Consider the following 17,727-nt stretch of genomic DNA (forward strand, 5'->3'; position numbering starts at 1 on the left):
ATTACATATTACATATTATAATTTTGCATATATTATAGAGGTTATGATAGAATGAGTTTTGTGACACAGTTTATCAAACTACTTACGATGGGTTGAAAATGTGCATTCTGTTTTCAATCACATGATATACATACAAAAAAAAGGAGATATTTATTTACTTATTTGTTGAAAGTGAATATTTAAACCCTCACGTTAGGTCCCTGTACTGAGTACAAATTGGGAAAGCCCAAAAAGGAAACACCTTTGAAAAGAATTTCCTGGCTACCAGGGCTTGACTGGAACATTTTTTTGCTGCTTGTATCTGATACTGTGTTTTTGTGACAATATAAGATAATGTTTCTGCTTCCATGCTAATGCTTAATTATGACTTCATGACCAGTTCTGCTTTTTTTAGTTTTATGCCAACGTGGGAAAAGTCATATAGCTTTTATTTAGTTCTAGTCTGATTTTACTTTCCATGATTAAGTGAACCCTTTTACCCTACTGATAATAGTGACAGAGAGAGAATAAGGTTCTGTTCAAGCATCCTCTATGACAAGGAACAGGTTAGGGAAAAGGATTGGGAACAATTTACTCTTCCTATTGACACTTTACAGTGACACTTGCCAATGTTGTCACACTGAGAGCCTGGTTGTGCAATGATTCTTCCATTGACAGCTGCTATTTAGAGCTATTTCTCCTTCCTTACCTAGGAGGGGGCATTGCACTCACCAAATGCAAAGCAGAAAGTTTGAGTCAATGAGCAATGTCCAAACTGGAAGGAAGGAAGGAAGGAAGGAAGGAAGGAAGGAAGGAAGGGAGGAAACTATAATATCTGCAGGACAACAAAGGGTATTAAAATGAATGATTATGTTGGTTGAATTTCCAGGAAAAAATATGGAATACAATTTGTTCTAAAAATGGTTAACTCTTGTGTAAATGTTATGTGATATGTCAAATGCCAAGTATGTTCTCTCCAAAACTACATTCTCCTGCTAAAAGTGTAGAGTGAGGGTGAGGGGGCAGGGGAAGATGGGCAGAGGGAACCAGATATTCCTGAAGATGCCTTCCAATGTCTTTACATCTCTTTGATGTTATATTATAAAGATGGACAGTTACCGAGTGTGGTTATCATGATGGAATCAAGCAAAGCAGAGATTATGATATCCATCTTCAGATGTGTGTGTGTGTGTGGGTAACTTCGGATGAATATTTATTTTATGTTGGTTCTCATATTGCTAATACTCCCCTTATTGGGATGTGTTTTGTTGGGACATGTATTTTACTGAAAGATAGTAATATAGAAGCAAATGAATACCTTGCATACTTAAGGAAGGATTTTCCCAGAGGCCTTGCATTGAATGTGATCCTGCCCACATTAGCTCATAAACTTTATTCCTTTGGTAGGAATTTTTTCTCATTATATTTTTTAATCATTTCAGTTATTGAACCCTCTTGTATTAGATAGCACTTGTGATCTATATAAAAGTATATTACATGTCACTAAAGTAATATTGAATATTATTAAGTGAACTCACAAGGTAGCCCTTAAATATGACCAAATGGGTGTTTTGTTTTGTTTTGTTTTGTTTATTCATTTTACTTAGGATGTTTTCTCCTGGAAATGTCTTGACTTTGTTAATAATGGATCTGTACTTCTTTATTTGAGAGGCGGTCTTTCCTTCTCTATTCTGCCGTTCAGGACTTTTACCAAACCATAAACCTCCTTTTGGGCACAGTGTAGAAGAGGAAGAAGAAGGGAAAACAAACAAACAAATAAACAAAAAACAACTGACATTGATTTGATGGAATAGCTTATTCTGCCAAGCTCCATTTAAAACATTTGCCCTATGCTATTAAATTGATTTAATTCTTGCTAAGGAAGGAATATTGCCAAATTCCAGCTTTAGAAATTTAGATATCTTGTGAAAATTGGTAAGAACGGGTACAATTATTGGCATACTACCTCTGTGTATGTATTCTTTGGAGTATTCTAGATCAATCACTAGTTCCTAGTTTAATAAAACTCTTACTATATTTTAGTCACTAAGTTGAAATACGAAATTTTAGAAATGGCAAACATTTTATTTATCAGTAGAATAAAATTATGGTCCTCAATTTTTTTATTTTTTCTAGAATTTTAATTTTAAAGGGTCTTCATCCTGACATTATGGAGTTATTACTGACAAGCTTTGTAGATGCTTTTAATATATCTCTTGCTTAAATAGATTTGTTTAGGTGACTGGGGCTTAGCCTTCAGCTAGGCACCAAGGATTTCAACAAGCGTTTCTAGAGAAACATAATATTATCAATGATCCCTTCTTTTTTTTTTTAAGTGGATCATTTTTTCCTCTGGAAGTTGTTTCTTTTTTTTTTTTTTAATTTTATTTATTTATTTTGAGAGAGAGAGAGGGAACGAATGAACAATCAGGGAAGGGGCAGAGGGTAAGAGAGAATCCTAAGTGGTCTCCGTGCTCAGCATGAGCCAGATGCAAGGCTCGATCACATGACTACAAGGTCATGACCTGAAACAATATCAGGAGTCAGACACTTAACCGACTGAGCCACACAGGTGTTGTTCCTAATGCCAGATCCACACTATCAGATCCAAGCCACAGAGCTTATCATCAGGCAGTGAAGGTGAACGATATGGACTCAACCCAGTTTCTCTTAAAGAATGTATTGATAACTCATCCAATTATACAGTTAATCTTGAGAGGTGACTTTCTTAGAAACCTGCGATGTATAGGTAGGACTGTTGATTCCACTGAACTTTATTAACCACTTATAAAATCTTTGTCTTTGTTTAATGCTGTGCATGAAGTCAGAATTTATGATTCTTTCCAGAACACCATAAAGAGATTCTTGGAAAAGCCTGGATTATATTCCCTTCCTGTCCTTTAATACTTTTTTGTGATTTCACTCAGCACTGAAAATTCTCCAACCTTTTGTTTCTATAGAATTGAGTTTAATCTCTCTTCTCTTTTGCAGTAGTCTTAAATAAAATCTTCCTTGCCTTAAAAAAAACAAAAACAAAAACAAAAACAAAAAAACAAAAAAAACCCTTACCTATTTTAAGAAGCCATTAACCAAGGTAACCATTTCTGCCTTGGATCCAATGTGATCAAGGATGGAGATCAAAAGGCAGTCAACTTTATTGATTCTTTGGTTTCAAAATCAAGATAGATTCCCAATCTTTGACCTTATTTTTGTAGAAGTCATTTAAATTGATATAAGCATATCTGTACCTATTCATTCACATGTTTATATAAATGAGTTGAATTATTTCAATTTGACCTTGCTTAAGATCAAAATATGTATCTGGCAAAGATACTGATAAGTGATGAGTGGTGCTTGTAGTCTTAAATAAAATGTATTCTCGACAAGACATTTTACAATTACAATGCAAAGACTCGTTAATAGATATAATTAACATTTAGCACGTGCTTTTGTATAAACTTGATCAATGACAAATACTAAACCCATGCCAGCTAATCTTGAGTTTTAACAGGGAATTCTGTCTAATGTTAACAGCCAATAAAGAATGAAGAACATGCTAATTTGATTTGTGGTTTGGTAGGTGATATCCACAAATTTGAAGTGCTGCTAGTGGCTGTTTTTTAATGATGCTAGTTTAATGGTAATACTTATTACAAAATGTTGTTTGGTCTTCCAAAGTCTAACATTAGCTTGACTGTTCTGTAAAATGTTAAGGTTAATTAACTAACGTAGATACAAATCAAGTTCAATGACTTAGTCGTAACCCAATAATATTTTTGGAGAATGACTCAAAGATCATGAGCATTTACTATTATATATTTGAGATGCAGAGTTGAAGGACAAGGTATGTAGGTTGGAGATTTTGTGTAACATATTGCTTAGCAAATCAGTTTACTGGGGGTTCCTAGCCACAGCATAATTTATTAAACAATGGGTCTGTCCAAACTTAATTTTGTTTTAACAACTAGTACATTTTCAAGTGTGATTGTAACTCCATTCGCTTTAGGAAATACAATATGCAAGACATCTCAACAAATATAGCTTTTTTGGCACTAAATATTTTTGTTCCTGTTTTTGGAAAAAGAAATAGAAATGAAATTTTGTTATTATATAGGGTCTGTGGCATTCTTCTTATTATATTCCAGGGAAAGTAAATACTTTGTTTTTGCTACTTATATCACCAGTGTTCTTCTCTTGCTCTATAGAATTCCGGGGAGTAAAGACCTAGTTCTATGAGATGGCAATTCAATTTTGAGAGTAGAACAAATATGTAATACAAGAAAACAGCCAGCTGTAAAAAAAGAGATGAGGCAAAAATGGTAAGAAAGCCTGAAGTGGTCAGAACGGAAGAATAATTATGTATGTTTGGGGGAATCAGAAATGATGAAAAATACTATAGAAAATAATGTTAGGCAAGAAAGGCCATTGGCATATATTTGAATCCAACATACTCAAGATTTACTTTATGGAGGAAGAATTTTATTTGCTACATTTAACCTATGAAAATGATAGAAGCGTGGTATTTTATGTTGACATAAAATTTTCCAAGGTAATATACTAAAAAAAGAAATTTAGATGGAATAATTTAAGGATTTTAATGGATTTCTGCTTTGGTGGATTATCTTTTCAGACTGGAATATTTATCTCTTCTTAGATCCACACCACATATAGTATCATCTGCAAATCTAAATTAAAGCTACAAGAAGTGCTTTTACAAATGCATATTTTCATGTATGCACAACTATTACAAATATAAGACAGGGTAAGCGCCAAAAAAGTTTTTGGCTTCCCATTCGCTATTGCCAGGAGCCTAAATTGATATGTGAAGCAGGGTTGTTTACCAGATTTCCATATTTACTGTTGTCATCTCATTTTCCCGCTACTAATTAGAGTTTAGGGTTATAATATAGTTATGTAAATAAATTTTATCTTACCAAATGAGGAAATTTCATAGTTCAGACACACTGAAGTGTTTAAAGTATGGACTCGTTTCTGAATCATCATTCAAGGCCATTCCACAGGGGGATGATTGCTTCACTTGGTTAAGGCTAGAAAAGAATTTATATATCAGTCAATCTGTACATGCATAATAAGCTACTGATTTGTGCCCAGCACTGGGTGAGTTACTATGAAGGAAACAGAAGAAATACACTCCTGATACTCTAAAATGGGAGATAACGAGATAACTCATGTTTTGATAAGTCAGACATCACTATGAAGGCATGGTGTAAGCTGTAGGAGAAGTCTTAATTTTGGACAAAATATTTGCATTTGCTTTTGAAGGACCAGAAAGCATAACTGGAGAGAAAAATGTGTTTTTTTAAGATGGAGTAGTATCTTGGTAAATCTGAAAGTATGGAAAATTTCACTAAACAGGCAGCATGGTTATCAAACTGAATGAAAAACTCCGTGGGCATTTATTTTCTTTAATGGGATTTAAAATCATTATGAAGTTATTTAAATTAATCTGAGCATATATCCCTTTAAGCCAGTCACAGAAGAACAAATACCTCATGATTCTACTTATTTGAAATATCTAAAATTGTCAGTCCTGGAAATAGCACAGTTGTGGTTGCCAGGGGCAAGGGGTGGGGGGGAGAGGGGAGCTGCTAATCAATAGGTATAAAGTTTCAATAATGCAGCATGAATACCTTCTAGAGAACTACCATAAAACAGTGTGCCTATAGTTAACAATATTGTATCATGCACTTAAAATCTGTTAAGAGAGTAGATCTCAAGATTTTTTCAGTACAATAAAATAAAAAATTAAGTTAAAAAATGTAAATAAAAGAACTGCTCTATTTAAAAAAAAAAAAAAAGCTTATGTGCTTGCCTCCCCGCCCCGTACCGCATTGCCTCTTGTATTTCTAAGGAAAATGAACAAGATTTCTAGCAAAATGTTGTCAGTATTTTATTTTGCACTTTGTGAATTAGTCCTTGATGTCTACGAATGGTTTTGACTTATTTTAATCCTCTACCTCCTTGAGCAGCCCTTAACCCATGTGCTTCCTACTCTGGCCGCATTTTTTCAGAATTAGCAGCGTATAGCCACCATCTTGGTAAAACCTGAGAAGATTTTATACCACATTGTGAAATGGGAAGAGACTTTCTTTCTTTCTTTCTTTCTTTCTTTCTTTCTTTCTTTCTTTCTTTCTTTCTCTTCTCCTTCCTTCCTTCCTTCCTTCCTTCCTTCGGACACTGGTAACCCAGGGAAAGAGACTTGAATAAACTTAATTCTTTTGAATGGAGCAACCTTGAGGGTATAACGCCTATAATGGGGTTATTTGTTGTTACATTGCTCTGTCCTTGTTTGCTGAGGTGTAGACACTTGCCTATGGGTTGCAGTATCTTGAGAACCATAGAGGTGTTCCCATAAAATGTCTCCTTCATGTTCAGTCATGGATACTGATACCTGCTCACTGGACCTGCAGTCTTGGGGATGCAAAAGCTGTTAGGCCCCTATTACGTTGTACAGGCCATGCAAGTCTTAAGCGTTATCCTTGCAAGGATAGAATAGAAGTCGCTTTGGGCCAGGTGGCAGGAGGGGAAGAGAGGACAGCCAAATGTAAGGTGAGTCAGTGGCACTAGCAATGATCTTTGTAGCTGCTCAGGGTGAGCCCGCTGAGGGGAGCCCTGTGGAAGGTGTTGACGGAGCAGGCAAGCAGCTGCGGCAGCTGGTGCTTTAGCTGCTGGCTTCCCACACTGCCTTGTACTTTGTGCTCTGGCAGCAGGGAAGTCCAGCAGGTCCTGGGAGGGAAAACAAGCAGTCAACAATATGGGCAGAATTAAAGGAAATCTCCTCCTTTGCTTCCTCTCCTGGCTCAGCCTCCTGCCCACGTAATACCCATCTATTTGCCAAAGGTTGAGCCAGCCAGGGCTCATTTTTTTTTTTTATTCACAGGCCCATACAGCTGTCTCACTGCAGAGCCAGGCGAAATAAACAATGCCTTTTCATTTCCTGCCTTTCTCCTGAGGATTTGGGCTCTAGATGACATTTTCTTTCCCTCTTGCAATGTCTCCACGGGGTCAGATAGGGAAATAGACATTGTGTTCTTTGGTGACACTTGAAGATACGGAGGCAGGGGGCAAAAGCAGAGCCAAACGCAGAACTTTGGTCCCTGGCCTTTCAGGCTGGTGCTCATGATAACAGAGCAACCAGGGAAATTTCCTACACCTGGTGATTCAGATATTAGGGAAGCAGCCTAGGATATTTTATTTCCGGTAGGCTTAGGCATGAGATATCTGGAGTTCTGGGTACTCTTGAAGCCCTGTGATGACCCTTGACACCAAGAGCACTCCACTTTTCCACCTTAGACTTCCTGAGATAAAGATGGACTTGGGACGAGTCCTCAACTGAGATTCCAGACCCAAGTTTGAGCTTTACCTTGGTCCCCTACGAGCTTTGTGATTCTCAGGAAGTTGCTTACGCTCATCTCGCTGGAAAGTACGGATGATGTAGGTAGAGGTGGGGATGACGGGGATGATAGTGTTATAAGATGTGCTGAGAACCAGATTTTGCGCTGTGTTTCTTACGATGTGCTTTGGATTTAATCTTCACAGCGCCTGCATCAGCTAGATGCTTCTATACTCATTTTACAGGTGGAGAAATTGAGGCTTAGAGAGTACTCACTTTCTCAGGGTCACACAGCTAAGAAGGCTGGATCCAGAATTTACCGGTAGGAATGCCTGAGGGCAAATCTGTGCTGCTGCCTCAGGGACTGTTCTCCTCTTGAATGGCTTTCATAGGCGAGAATGGACACGCAGGGGGCTTGTCGTGCCTTGACCCTGACTACAACGTCCCTTCAATGCAGCTCAGAATGGACAAAACACAGTAGTCATTTATCTTTCTGGAAATCTTGAACATGCATTAACCACACTGCACCCCACCCCCACTCTCCATTAACCTAAAAGATCCGTGATCAGACTGAGTCTGAAAAGCAAGAAAAACGCTGATGTTATAAGCCCTCCAGGTACCTGACCTGTTCAATGACTATCTAGTCTTCTGTCTCTCTTATTTTTCCTTCATTCCTAAATAAAAACGAAACGTCTTTATTAGTAGCTTTCTGTCATTGTCTGCCCTGGCCCTCTACTGTTTAACTTCCTTATATGGCTGAACAATGAATGTAGCTTTTCTCTATACTTAAAATAGTAGTTTCTTGGTCTTTTTTTTTTTTCTCTATATATATTACAAGACAGTATGAATTAATGACAACAGAGAGGCAGGACCAGAGGATGCTTGTTGTCAATATGTTTATAAATGTAATTGATTATAACCTTTAACAGAAGCCTCCAAATGTTCCCTCTCAACAGAGGACTTTTCTCTGGCACACACACGCACGCACACACACACACACGCACGCACACACACACATTATTTACAGAGATAAAGGTGGGAAAGTGAAATTAAGTCCTGTTTATATAGAGATTAAATTTTAGGGCATGATAAAACAAAAACAATTCCCAGAGGACAGCTTTCATTCTCACACACTAAATGTTATAATATTAACTTGACACAGTTTTTTAAATGAGCTATTTAGTTCAATGTGTGTATCTCTGAGTGTGAGTTCTACCTATCAGCTGAAAGAGAGAGAGAGAGAGGAGGCAGAGAGAGAGGAGTCAGAGGGGGCAGATTGGGGACCAAAAATGGGGCCGCAAGGGGGAGGAGTCAGAGGGAGGTGGGGAGGGAGGGCAGTGGGAGACAGAATGGTGGATGATAGAGGCAGAAACAGAGAAAGGGAAGGAAGCAGGGAGATAGAGTGGAAGGAGGGGGAGGAGAAGGAGAGAGAAGGAAAGAGAGAGAGGCAGAGAGGTACCTAGGGTCAGAGGGAAGAGGAGGACGTTGGATAGTGGGAAAGAGAGAGGGAGAGAGAGAGAGGGGAGGCTCCCAGTGTACAAAAGGGAGGGATAGGCAGAGAAAGGGAGGAGGGAAGAAGAGGGGGCAGGCAGAGGGACAGAGACACAGGCAACGAATATGCAGCCCTGATTAGATTTCAGTTATTACTAAAATGAAGTGAAGCCTGAAATTAGTCCAGATTCTTGCTCAAGCAAACAAAAGGCAATAAGAGAGTAAGAAAATAGACAAGGGATTCACTCAAGCTGCTTCTTTATTAAAAATAGACAGCAACTTTGTCCTTGAAATCAAATGTACTTACAACTGCCTGAGTATGTTTGAGGAGCCAGAGGAAGCTTGTGGAATCTTCCTAGGTTTGATAGAATGGATAGGGCTGGTACCTTTCCACTGATTCCTGCTTGCAACAAATGTTTTATGAGCACCTGTTCCGTGTCACGTTTCCTGGCAAGATTGTGAAACGACATCGGTGACTCCAACATGGCCCCTGCCCTAGAGAACCTCGTGTGTTTTGCTCTCCTGGAGGTGGAGGTGCAGATATTCAGTCAAACACCAGTGTGGATGTTTCGTTACCACCGTGCCTTCCTTGGCATCATCCTCTCAAGTGCTCTTAGCACTGATGGGGCTCTGCTGCCGTGTTTAGGCTGAGAGCAAATGATAATGAGCTGCCAGCATCCCTACCGGCCACCTCTGACAGCGGCAACCTACTCTGTGCCTGCTCTTCCCCAGAAGAGTCTTCTCCCTCCCGGTCTCCACCCCGGGGGTCTCCTGTCCCTGTTTGGCTTCCCTCTTTAATGGAGACCAGAACAATAGATATTGGGAACAATTCAAATCTGAACCTTTGTTGATAGCAGTGATGAACTCACAGGGATGTCAAGTAAGGAAATGTACCAGTATTGGTTTCACCTGTCTTCCACTGCTTCCTAATCCTGTGAAGTTATGTTGCTCCATCTGAGTCCTTCCTCTAAAAGATAGGACTTTACTGAGCATGAACAAGCAAGGCTATTAGAGACATCATAGCTTCCTAGCCAGGAATTGACTGGGGCTTAGTGCCTTCGGGGTCTCAGACTCAGGTAGGCTAGCATCTCAGAATATCCTGATAGGGTGTTGAAGGAGGACACATAGATTAGCAAGGAAAGACAGAAAGCTGCAGGGAGTCTTTTAAAGCTGTGTGTTAATATGGAAAAAAGAACTCTAGGTGGATGAAACCTGGGTTGCTTTAAACTCATATATTCCAAGGAAGTGATTCATCTGACCTACACATAGTCCAATCGAATGGTAGATTATTAACAGTATTAATACAATGTATTCATAACACAATACAAACATGTGCATAGATAAAAATATAAGAATAAATATAATAAAATGATAAGGTAAGTAGTATAATATGAAGTCCTCATCTGGATGGAAACCTGGCAATATCTAGGGCTAAAATATCCTGCAAAACTTAGTTGTTTGAATAACTGAAGCATCTTCTATAGGTTTGAATTCTTTCAGGAAAGGAACATCTTTCCCAATTTCCATGACTTCCATAATCCTTGTATATTGTATTCTCTTAAATTGATCTGGTTTTATTTGGGTATTAACCTAATGACTCCTTCCTGCATATGAAGCCTTTGAGATATTTTGAGGTGGATCTGGGTCTCGGGCCCTACAGTAAAGTTTTCCAGTCTTCTGCTCTGCTGAGTTTTGAGTCCTTGCATGTGCTCTCTCTGTATATGTATTACATGTATATTACATATATACATATAGTATATTACATACATATTGAAAATATATTTTTCCTTTTCTCAGTGAGGCTATCAGTGTGCCTAATTCTAATCATGTTCATTTTAAATTTGTTGCCTCTCAAACCTGCCCACAGAATTAGAGTGAATGGTATACATTCATTGTGGACCCAAATGACAACCTTATGAAGTCGTGCTTAGCATTTCGTTTAGCAGGCGGGTTTCATGACATTGTGGCCACCCAGAGGCATCTTCTGCAGCAACATTAATGATTGAGAGCACAGGCTTTGGGGGTAGACTAGCATGGGTTTAAATCCTTCCTCTCACTCATAAACTAATAAATGCATAAATATTTAACCTCATTCCGTTTCAGTTCCATCATCTATGGAATGAAGGTAATAGCGCCTATTATAAAAGGTTACATCCAGTTAGCCAGTACCTGCCCTATAGTAAGGACTCAGTAAGTGTTAGTTGTTATTGTTGTTGCTTTTAGTTACTTTCCAGATGATTGTTTACACAAATCTAATCTAGTCTTGCTGGGAATTAGGCACAGGGTGCTTCTTTTCTTATCTTTCTTTTCTTAAAAAAAAAAAGCACGTTGTTGTATTTTGTGATTCTGTATATGGTGTGCATGAGTGTGTATTTGTGTGCATGCTCACATTTAAAGTAGGGGCACTCTAAGGTGTATAGTTTTCTTTGAATAGCCTAGTAAAAATGACAGCTATAGAAAGTGATCAAAATCATAACAAGATGCTCTCCAGAGTGTGCCTCATCAATGCAATCATCATTTTGGTAGGGAAGGGAGGGAAACAAGATAGAATGTGGAACCCAGGGTGTTAAAGCTGATAGGGAACATGGGAGGGGTCAGAGATAAGGCTTTTTCCTTTTATATAACACTGTGCTATTTACAAGGTTCCTGCACATCTCGTCTCTTTGATCTTCAAAGAGGCATTAGCATTAGCACATCTATTTTAGGGCAGAGGAGTGCCGCAGTGATTAATACCTAATAGGAGCTCAACAAATGGTTTTTTGTTAGACAGCAGAAAGAAAGAAGGAAGCATCAAAGACCTTGATAGATGGGAAATTCAAGTTCAAAGAGTTAAATGAATTGTTCTAAGTGGCAGAGCCCAAACTGGAAACTAAGTGTGTTGACACCTCCTCTGGTGATCTTGACACCCTCCCAAGTGGAAGTTGTTGGGTCTGGGACTTAGCCTGTGGCTCTTACCTTTGCTACCAGCAAGGCGGACTCAGGAGAAGCTTCCTGCCTGGGCACCCACTCAGCCCCTTTCATCACATCTTATTTGCCTTGTGATCCTTTTGAAGAGTATTTTACAGGTTTCCACCTGGATTAAGTTGTTTGTCCAAGGAGGGCAAAACTACGTCCTGCATCTCCTTGACTCAGAGGAATATCTATGATGATGATGTAAATATGCCTGAGAAGTGTTTATAAGACACATCAAATTATTCAGGGTTAGAGTTGGGGGAGAGTTACGATTGAAATAGTAAGAATAATCATATGCTGTATTGAAGTAGTGGGATGTTCACTTCTGTTACAGCTGCTAGGAAATGAAATTCCTCCTGTGACGCTGCCTGGATCACATTCTTACTCCTAACCCACAACAAACAGGTGCGGAATTGAGTGGTTCCTTTTCCCTCAATGTCGATGCTGCCTTGAAAGAAGCCAGTTCCATTAGCAGCTTGCCCATGGATCCTCATCTCACCTAACATGCTACTGTTATCCTTACTGTCTAAACGTATCTTGATTCCTCACCAACCATGATTCTCCATCCATCCATGTATTAATCAATCAGTTAATTCAGCACAAATATATTAACTTCTTTTTTGAATTTGTAAAACTTATTTTGAGAGGGACAGAACACGAGCTGGGGAGGGGCAGAGAGAGACGGAGAGAGAGAATCCCAAGCAGGCTCCACACTGTCTGTGTAGATCCCGATGCTGGACTCGAACTCATGAAACGGTGAGATCATGACCTGAGCTGAAATCAACAGTCAGATGCTTCACCAAGTGAGCCACCCAGGCACCCCACAAATATATTAACTTCTTAATTGTGGCTTGTTTGTGCTTAACCTAGAGATGTGAAGAATATCAAGAGAGTCCCTTTTATTCAAGCTTAAGATTTAGTGGGGAAAAAAAAGAAATACGATTTTACAAAGTGATATAATTCTGAGGATAGAGAGGTATATACAATGTCAGGGGAGTTCAGTAACTCTGGTCTGTAATTGTACTACTTTAATTCCTGTCTTCTTTCCTTTCTTTTTCTTCTTTTTTTTTTAAGTTTTTTTTTTTTAACATTTGTTTATTTTTGAGACAGAGAGAGACAGAGCACGAACGGGGGAGGGGCAGAGAGAGAGGGAGACACAGAATCGGAAGCAGGCTCCAGGCTCTGAGCCATCAGCCCAGAGCCTGACGCGGGGCTCGAACTCACGGAGCGCGAGATAGTGACCTGAGCCAAAGTCGGACGCTTAACCGACTGAGGCACCCAGGCGCCCCTCTTTTTCTTCTTTTTAAAATGATCTGAGGACATGTTTGTTATAAAGAACTAAATTCTCTTGGTAATTGTGAAAGTATATGGAAATATCATTTGAGCTGTCTGGAAATACAATAATTTTTTTTTTTTTACAATTATGACCCTTTTGGTTAGTCACATCATGTTGACTGATTCCTTGATGGAAAATAATTTCTCAATAAATATGTTTCATCTACATTTGTTTAGGTGTAGGACAGATGGGGTCATCAAATATGTATTAAACCTTCATGCAAGAAATTTCAGTGTGTTAAAATCCAATCAGTGCAATTGCTTTTCCTTGGATTTATTGATAATATAAATTCAGTAAATAAATACATTCCCCTGATTCAAATGCACATTCTGATTCAACTCAGTATCTAACACGGTACATAAAGGAAATAAAAGCACTTAAAATGGTTTTTTTACTACAGTAGTTTTGTTTTAACAAGTATATTGCTTTAAACACATTTGTATTTTTAAAATTTTACCTTTAAATTCTTTGGCTAAACTAATCCTAACACTTGCTTTAGAACAAATTAAACTTTTTATTACACTGAATGTTAAGAAATAAATCTTGACTATGTTTTTCTTAAACTCAGAATTCCCAGTGATGTTTCGTGGGCCAGTTTTCCCAAAGTCCCTACTGTTCTTTTGTATTAAAGTCTGTTGCATTGGGCTACCTGGGTGGCTCACTCAGTTAAGGGCCTGACTCTTGATTTCAGTTCCGGTCATGATGTCACTGTTGATGAGATCCAGCTCCGTGTTGGTGGGGGGGTGGGGGGGGGGGTTCTGTGCTGACAGCATAGAGCTTGCTTGGGATTCTCTCTCCCTCTCTTTCTGTCCCTTACCTGCTCATTCTATCTCTCAAAAACAAAATAAAACTTAAAAAACATTGAAGTCTGTTGCATTGAAATCAGGGACAAGACACAGAGCTTGCTTTATTTCGAGAAGCAGTCAGGGGCACCTGGGTAGCTCAGTGGGTTAAGCTACTGACTTTGGCTCAGGTCATGATCTCACAGTTTGTGAGTTCAAGCCCCGTGGCAGGCTCTGTGCTGACAGCTCAGTCTGGAGCCTGCTTCGGACTCTGTGTCTCCCTGTGTCTCTGCCCCTTCCCTGTCTGTGCTCTCTCTCTTTTTCTCTCTCTGTCAAAAATAAAGCAACCTAAAAATTTTAACAAAAGAACAGTCAAATATCAGCAGTCTAAGAGACTTTACAATGCTGATTTACAGACACTACCTTGCTTTGCCCCTGTCGGAAAAGTTGGTAAGTGGAAATTTTTGTGTGGGATTCTTCGCTTTTTCTACCTTTCCCTATTGGAAAATGTAAGGCTTAGGGCAAAGCTAGATATTGAGGACTGTCTCCCTGCCAGGAGCATCATCGGTAATAAAATAAATGAGGAGTCTAATGCAGGAGACAGAATGAAATGCAGACTAAGCAGTGCTTGGACCAGGTCTTCAGACCTAGCTCTGCACTAACCAGACCTGTGACATTGGGCAAGTCATTGCATTTCCCTGAGCTTTGGTTTTCTTGAAAGTAGAATCAAGGAGTTGAAGTAAATGATCTATGTTTTCCTCTATCTCAAAAATGGTTGCTGTTCTCGCGAGAGAAAACACTGAAAAAAATTCACGTAACACTGAATAAGATTTATAGTCAAGCATGAGGAGACTTGATTTGTATTTCTTTTCATTTTTAAGTCACTCCATGACTTAGTTTTCTTTTTTTGAGTTTATTTATTTACTTGTGAGAGACAGGGAGGAGTGGGAGGGGCAGAGAGAGAGGGAGTGAGACAGTCCTTCATGAGGCTCAATCTCATGAACCATGAGATCAAAACCTGAGCTGAAATCAAGAGTCAGACGCTCAACCTACTGAGCCACCTGGGAGCCCCTTTGTCTTAGTTTTCTTAACATAGATTTTTATTGAAAAGAAGCATGTTGAAAGACAACAAATAATATAAAAAACAAGAGAAACTTAAATCCTTTCTTAGGAAACCTTGATCAGTTCCGAACTTGTAAAATTATATATGTCCACTGTATTGATCTGTTAAAGGGATCATATCAAGTTTGTTTCAATGTCTTATGTAAATTGGCATTCCTGTCACAACATATCTATGGGAACCATATAATTTTATTGCCCAAATCAGAGCACTTTTTTGAGTAAAAGGGGGCACTATGAATAATTATGCAGGTGTAATAGTTAGGAAATGTGGTATAGCCCACCTTATTTTAGCCATGCTCTATATGCATGGTGTCTCAGAAAAGTAGAGATTGCTTTTCTATTGAAGACCTTTGTAATAAGAAAGAAACAGCCCACAGAAATGAAAAACTTTGTATTTGATGTTTCTGTCTGTTTGCTTCACTTACCCACCTCCTATCCATTTTTTTTCAATGAAGTTATTCAAAATCATCTTAATGCAACTTGGCTAGTAAACACGTCTGCTGGAATGGAGACGGATATGAGGAATTAATTAGATTAGAGGCAATGGAAGAGGGAATCCATTATGCACAAACCACAACTCCAGTGGTTTGGTAGTCAAACCACGTTGGCAGGTTTTTTTAAAAATTTTTTTCACATGGATTAAATAATTGATTTTTCTTCTCTGACTTAAGGGAGCTTGTAGAGTTGCAGCTGAAATAGATCTGTGAGATTTTAAGGATAGTGTTGACTCTGTGGCACTCAAAAAGTTGCCAGTTATGTCTTTATTAAAGAAAAAAAATCCCCGAAGTCCCTTCCAGCAATTCTTTGGCAGCGTTATACTCTCCTGAGACCCCACGACCTTGTCTCACCTTATCTTTCTCTTAGTCTTGGTTGTTCAAGCATAGAGGAATGCTTGGTTTGCTTCCAATGTACCATGCCTCCTTAGGCTATCCCCACCAGCCTTCTTTGTGCTGATGTCCGTGGACACTCCTCAGGGCTCTGTCCTTAAGTACTCTCCCATTCTCTTCTGCAACAACTATCCCAGTCAGATAGGCCAAGTTCTTTGGTATGCAGATGACACAGATCTGTCTGTGTCTTCCCCGCCCTCCCTCCAGTCATGCCACCTACAAAGAATTTTTTCTCAAATGGATGCCTGTTGTTCTGTTATAAACATACATCAGTATCGTTTTTATTTAACCAATGGCATTTTCAAGATGGCTGTAGGAGTGGAAGGAATAATATATTGATTTCTAGTCATAAGGCAATTCATTCCCATATATACTGACTTATCTTAAAAGTATCTCAAGTGAAGCTTACTTATCAATTTAAAAAAAAGAGGGAAAAGGTATTGCAAAAGTACATGAACAATGAATGAACCTCCAAGAGACGAAAACAAGTCCTCACTTAAACATAAGACTGCGGATGGAACAGAAAAATACTTGAAGAATTAAATATTTTAATTAATGAAGTGATAGGTACTTATAGATCAGTGAAGGGGAGGACAATACAGAATTTAGCACAAGGAAATCAATTAGGCAAGAATCAGAGTCATTAGACCTGGAAATATTCTAAAGTGAAGAATATTTTTTTTTCTTTTTTCTTTTTGGATGTTTGAGTTTGGATTGACTGTTAGTTTGAAGTTACTCAGCAGAATGTACAGGTAACACCATGTGATGCTCCCCGTGTGCTTGGCATATATCAGCTACACTGTGTCATTAAGATATTGCTTAATCTATTGCTACATCTCCCGTGGGACCATATAAATGGAAGCTAATGTGTACAGATATTTGCGTCCCTACGCAATTGTTGTCTCAGTGGCTAGAACCTCAGCAGTTCCCAGAGTTTTTGGTCTCAATATAGGATATTGTTTTCCAATAAAATCAATACCTAAAATAAAAGGAAAAGACTGCAGTTTCAATCATTAGTAGTTCTGTATCCACTTTGATTTGTGTTTCATTTTATAAAATACTTGAAGGATAGGAACAATATTTTTACCTTGTAGAAATCAAGGTAGTAATTTTCTGTTTGTAAATTGTTCATAGAATTAAGGTGCCTTTAGACATTAGGTTATTTCTCTTGTATGATTGCCATTAAGTTTCTTATTTACTTGTATAAAATACAGTACTCAGGAACCAAATTTCATAGGAGCTGTTAGGTGGTAAACCAGTATGTATTATTACATGCAACATGTAGAGATATACCCATCATATACTTGCAGTGGGTCAACTCATAGTTTATGAGAACATAATGGACCTTCTTCTATTTACATCTATTATACTCCTACCTGTTTATTCTGGAATTAGTAGAAATAAACATCTGCTTTACAAGCAAAGAAAATTGGAATAAAACTTACTGACACACATTATACCTATATATGCCTTTGAGTTGTTGCCAAAAAGATGCTGATTTATATTATGCTTTGCAACGATATATGTAATAAAGCTTCAGACAGGCTATAGGACAAGGGTGTTCTCACTTGTACTTGATAGGAGACTCACATGGTATCTGGAGAGAAGGAACAAATTTAAGGTATAAAGTAAATCCGTGCTGGTAACATGCTAGTGACAAGTCTTCCCGACTTTTTGTTTATTAAGAAAAAAAGGGATCCCAGGGCGCCTGGGTGGCTCAGTCAGTTGAGCGGCTGACTTTGGCTCAGGTCATGATCTTGCGGTTCGTGAGTTCGAGCCCCACGTCGGGCTCTGTGCTGACAGCATAGAGCCTGGAGCCTGCTT

The 17,727-nt window shown here is 38.6% G+C and overlaps 1 protein-coding gene across 11 annotated transcripts in view; it reads left to right on the forward strand.

Annotated features, from left to right (window-relative positions):
• The window catches only part of SLC8A1 (solute carrier family 8 member A1), a 383,276-nt gene that overhangs the window by 77,219 nt on the left and 288,330 nt on the right, over positions 1-17,727 (forward strand). The window lies entirely within an intron of this gene.

The sequence above is a fragment of the Prionailurus bengalensis genome, chromosome A3 (genome assembly GCF_016509475.1).
Source record: "Prionailurus bengalensis isolate Pbe53 chromosome A3, Fcat_Pben_1.1_paternal_pri, whole genome shotgun sequence".
NCBI classification, from domain to species: Eukaryota; Metazoa; Chordata; class Mammalia; order Carnivora; family Felidae; genus Prionailurus; species Prionailurus bengalensis.